The sequence below is a fragment of the Macrobrachium rosenbergii genome, chromosome 26 (genome assembly GCF_040412425.1).
Source record: "Macrobrachium rosenbergii isolate ZJJX-2024 chromosome 26, ASM4041242v1, whole genome shotgun sequence".
Classification (NCBI taxonomy): Eukaryota; Metazoa; Arthropoda; class Malacostraca; order Decapoda; family Palaemonidae; genus Macrobrachium; species Macrobrachium rosenbergii.
Window position 1 is genome coordinate 19,577,084 of NC_089766.1, and position 5,431 is coordinate 19,582,514.

The following is a 5,431-nucleotide window of genomic DNA, read 5'->3' on the forward strand; positions in this document are numbered from 1 at the left end:
ATTTAACTGGAAATGGGATACTGGATTGTTCTTGTTTTATATATTTACTTCTCTCTCTCTCTCTCTCTCTCTCTCTCTCTCTCTCTCTCTCTCTCTCTCTGTATACAATTGAAATTGCACCGTCTCATCCTTCTAATACAAGTTAGAGCAAATTTAACCTTTTTGGTTATTTTTTTAATCTAATTTAACAGGAAATTGAGTACTAGATTATGCCTGGTTCATAGGCTTTTGCTCTCTCTCTCTCTCTCTCTCCCTAAATGTTTCTGAACGCATAAGAGAGAGAGAGAGAGAGAGAGAGAGAGAGAGAGAGAGAGAGAGAGAGAGAGAGAAGTAATGGACAAGAGATTCATTCAAGTGCGAACAACTTCGATCTTAAAAATACCGTCCAAATTCACTATACTAAGCCGATGATGCAACACTTATGAGTGTAGTCAAGTGTCTCCACTTACGATATATATATATATATATATATATATATATATATATATATATATATATATATATATATATATATATATATATATATATATATATATATATATATATATATATATATATATATATATATATATATATATATATATATATATATATATATATTATATCTTAAACTTTAGTCTATATATATATTATCAGTAGAAAACTATATATTATTTTATATCACGTACGATGTATCCCCAGGTACATTGTTTTCGGCTATCAGGCACCTGGTCCACCCCAGGCACCTGGTCCACCTCCCCTTCCGCCCCCAACCCAACCGTTACATTCGGCAGAGCATTACTCTGAAAAGAGGTGGGGGGAGGTAAATTTGCATAGCAGTCCGACCTAATTTTTTTCCTCTTTTTTATGCCTCCTCCTTATTTCTTGTTTCACGAAGACGTTTTATCTGCCCCTTCACTTCCTCCCTCCTTTCCCCCTCCCCTCCCCTCCCTCTCTCCCTCCCCCTCCCCCTACTATAATTTGATGACAGTTTAAAACTGATAACCTTTATCACGTCCCATTGGTAAACTGATCCACTTGGCAATGAGTCTTTTAATGAAACATCTCTTTCTATATCTGTTTGTTTAAGGAATATTCATATGAATACTGGAAGTGACAATATTCCCAAGGAAAAAATAAAACCATTTAGAAATCTGTTTTTAATAGTCTGGCCCAGCCGATGGGGGTATCGCTTTCAAAGCTCTCCATTCATTGGCCAAAGGTTCAAGGTTTCAGCCAATGACAGAAGGCGATGGAAATGGTTTTTCTTTGGTGGAGGTCTCTGACTGGCCGAGAGAATCTTGGTTTTCTCCTTGAGCTGCAGCAGTTCTCAGGCAGCCATGATGGAGAAGTGACAGTCGAAACTAATCCCTTTTCGTGGTGATAGCTAATATTTTTTAGTAAGTACCATTTTCGTGTTGTCAATTCTGCACAGCTTTTAGGTTAATAGTTGTTGGTGTTTGTTCATCCTGCTGAAGATTAATTAGCACATGTATTTATAATTGCTTGGGCAGGAGGTGATTGCTTCTAATATTTTTAAGCAAGTATCATTTTCGTGTTGGCAATTCTGCAAAGCGTTTAGGCTAATATCTGGTGTATTCATCCACTCTGAAGGTTAATTAGCACAGAGCTCCAAAGAGACCAGTGACTGGCGTGAATCCGTCTTATTTCAGGGAACAATTTTTTCCGCTGGTAAACTGTAATCGACTGAAAGTGAAAATGTTTCAAAAAAAAGTCGGTAAATGACATGAATTTTCAAGCTAGAAATAAACTGAGAAATTTGCAATTTACGGTGGTCTGTCATATTCGATCGTACGTACTGGTTAAGGTGACAAAGATGTCGATTTTATCGCCCAATGCTCTCTTGCTTAGCAAGTGCTAAGTACGCAAATTTTTATTTATATATATAAATGAACCACACACTTTTAACATTTCTTCTGTGAAAGCTTGAGACATTACAGTCCTAACCTGGTTCGGCATTTCATTTTAATCCTTCGGGCCAGCCAATATGAGAGCCGTTAATGAGCCCAGTGGTCTGGTTAAACTATTTTAATAATAATAATAACTGAAACACTACAGCCACGCCCACAAGTCAGTCAGTCTACATGATTTTGGCACCAAAAGTAAACCATGGACTCTCTTACCCAAATTTCTCCGAAGTGTTTAAGTAGTTTACACGAGAATACTCTCTCTCTCTCTCTCTCTCTCTCTCTCTCTCTCTCTCTCTCTCTCTCTCTCTCTCTCTCTCTCTCTCTCTCTCTGGGAATAATAACTTAATTCTGAAGCTTGTTGCTAGTTGCTGGCCCCAGTAGCTTAATGTATACAGGTGTGAGTGTATAAGATTTGCCTTTAAAAACTAAAACTGTTTTCTGTGAAATATTATAATGAGGTTGTACAGCATTAGAACACCCTTGGTGTGACATTAGTGGGGTCAGGGGTCAGTGGTAGTCTCGCCATATATGTTGCAAATGACAAATGACGATGTCTGGGCAATGAGCCCAAAAAATATATAAGATAAAATAGAAATACGCCATTTACATAAACATTGTCGTCATTCAATTGCAACGCTAGTTTCGATTGAGAACCATGGTTAAGTGTATCTTGGTATTAACACGCCCCCACAACCCCCCCCCCTACCACCCTTCCATCGGGGAAGGGGGTTGGGAGGGCAGGTTTCGATTTTTTTGCAACAGCACTATATAATTAGCTCAGTACCTCTTATTAGCTGTTTAAGCCGGCATTAGGTAACTTTTTGGAAGACTCCAGCCAGCCATTTCGGAAGACTCATTTTTTTTGCATGATAAACCATTTTGGGTTTGTCATGCAAAAATGGCTAGGAAATGTAGGGCACTAAAAGAACCTAAAAATACCAACCTAACGTAACCTAGGGATGTTTTACTGGTTACAATTTTGCCGTATTAGCTGTGGAGGGGGTGGGGGGCTGGTATTGTCTTTCCTTATATGTCGTAATTTGATTATTTTTTTCTCTGTTATTAGGCATTGGCGAAGGTCAGGTATTGATATGAAATTTTTTTGTTTCGATGTGTTTTACCCAAGAAAAATGTAAATTATAATGTGGGAGGTGGCTGGAGTCTTCCGAAAACTAAGCCGGCATTATTTTAATTCGAGTATCTTATTTCTCTCTCTCTCTCTCTCTCTCTCTCTCTCTCTCTCTCTCTCTCTCTCTCCTCTCTCTCTCCCTCTCCCTCTCTCTCTCCTCGTTTAGTTTCAGTTCGTTAATTAGGTAATTACCAATGACCAACGTAGACTCTCAATGAAGGAGTGTGTAATGAAGTGTAGAAACGTACTGAAAGTTCTGTTAACCCTTGTGAAGTGAAGTAATGTTAAACCCGTAGGTGGGGTAGTGTCATCAGTGCACCTCATGCGGTGCACTGTAGGCATTACCAAAGGTGCTTTGCAGCGACCCCTCGTCCCCTAACTGCAACCCCTTTCATTCTTTGTACTGTTCCTCCATTCATAATCTTTCTTCCATCTTACTTTCCTTAACCCTTTCCTAACAACTGATTCAAATAATAATAATAATAATAATAATAATAATAATAATAATAATAATAATAATAATAATAATAATAATAATAACACAGGTCTGCTAACAAACTTTTTTTTTTCTAATTTCAGGTAAACAGCACCTCTGAAAAAGATAGTAGGTCAAAGATATCTAGTGGATGTCTTGACTACTTGCAAATTTTGACTGCTGGAGTAACCAACAGAAGGCCCTGAAAGAAATTCCTTCAGGCTCTGAAATCATGGTAAGAGTGGCTGCTCATATTCTTCATTCTTTATTATTTTGGCGTCACAATGCCCTTGGTGACAGTTCCGTGAATTCAGCATTGCAAGGTTTTCCATACAAAAACATTGATGCCTCATCTTTTCTTGTAGTTCCAAATTGCACATATTTTGTGGTGTTGAGTGAAATGATTCACTAATATTGAAACCATATTCAGTAATCTATTGGAAGTGGTGTTTACAAGAATTTGCTTGTTAAGTATAAAATATATGATATATAATAATGTCTATTCTGACTGATGTTGCAATTTTATGACCTGCTGTAATGTAACGTGAATATCAGTTGGAGAATCTAAAAAAAAAAAAAAAAAAATGGGAGCATGTTTAGACTGTAGATATGCTCATGTATTAGAGCATATTATTCTGAGAATAATATGTCTTCCTTTGTTCTCTCGCCCTCATTTTTTTTTTCTCTCCTTTATTACAGTTATCAGAAAAGCCAGTTGAGAAAATCGAAGGGGGCTATAGGCCATGTCTGCCTATCTGTCTCAGTGATGTCTTGAAGGGAATAGACTTTCATATTCCAGTTTCATTCAGAGGTAAGAAGCAGCTTGCTTGCCTAAAGATGGTATTTAAGCTCTTATAATTCTTTTTATAATACTTTTTCATGTTCTGTTAAGAAATTTGCTAACATTTGATTTTGATTTGATTTGTGTTTGCATTTACTGCGTAGTACTTTTTGCAATGATTGTGTTTGGTGTGAGAGATGTCATTTTATTTTCAGTTTTTAAAAACGATTTTTGTTTCATTTTTAGGGTGACACAGCCCTTGCTTGAAGACCCATCCTCCAGGCAGGACCTATGGAAAGGACTCTTTACAAGACAAGAAGTTGCACAAAACAACGTAAGTGCCACTTATCATTTTTATTTGTTTTCCAATTGTTTCCACCCCGTAGAGGGTTAGTGCCGTCAGTGCACCTCATGCCGTGCACTGTAGGCATTACTGAAGGTTCTTTGCAGCGTGCCTTCCATGGCCCCTAGCTGCTATAATCCCTTTCATGCTTTGTACTGTTCCACCATTCCTGTCCTCTTTCTTCCATCTTACTTTCCACCCTCTCCTAACAATTGATTCATAGTGCTTCAACTGCAAAAGATTTTCCTCCTGTTACACCTTTCAAAGCTTTTACTGTCAATTTCCGTTTCAGCGCAGAATGACCTCATGGGTCCCAGTGCTTGGCCTTTGGCCTAAATTGTATATTCAATTCAATTACAATTATTTTCAAATCATTGTTCTGAAATGTCTGATATTGTTTGTAACTCCAATAATCCAATCCCATTTTGTGTATTATATGTTTGATCTCATGTTCATTTGTGTGTGTTTCTCATTCTCAATTTTTTTTATAGGTTACAGAATCCTTCAGTGGAAGTTGCGACACTAACAGCAGTCAAGAAATGTGCTCAGAGTAAGTGTTCCCGTAACTATTTTTCACAGTTTATTTAATGAGAAGTTTTTCATTAATTGGCTTTAGGACAGATAGGTAGGAATTCAGGGTCTCATTCCCGGGTTTTCTTGTAGGAAAGACAGAACTTTTGCACATAGAGGTACCCTGTCCAATGCTCTTCACTTTTGGCAGTACAATTTGCAAGTGCACAACATATAATTTGTACAATTCACTTTGTCAATATAGTGCAAAATCATTTTTGTA

General features: G+C 37.3%; 1 long non-coding RNA gene across 1 annotated transcript; it reads left to right on the plus strand.

Moving 5' to 3' along the window:
* Positions 1–1,271: 1,271 nt before the first annotated feature.
* On the plus strand, positions 1,272–5,220 carry LOC136852738 (uncharacterized). Its single transcript, XR_010857231.1, has 5 exons — positions 1,272–1,379; positions 3,619–3,749; positions 4,214–4,325; positions 4,542–4,629; positions 5,130–5,220. It is a non-coding gene; the product is annotated as an uncharacterized lncRNA (long non-coding RNA).
* Positions 5,221–5,431: the final 211 nt, after the last annotated feature.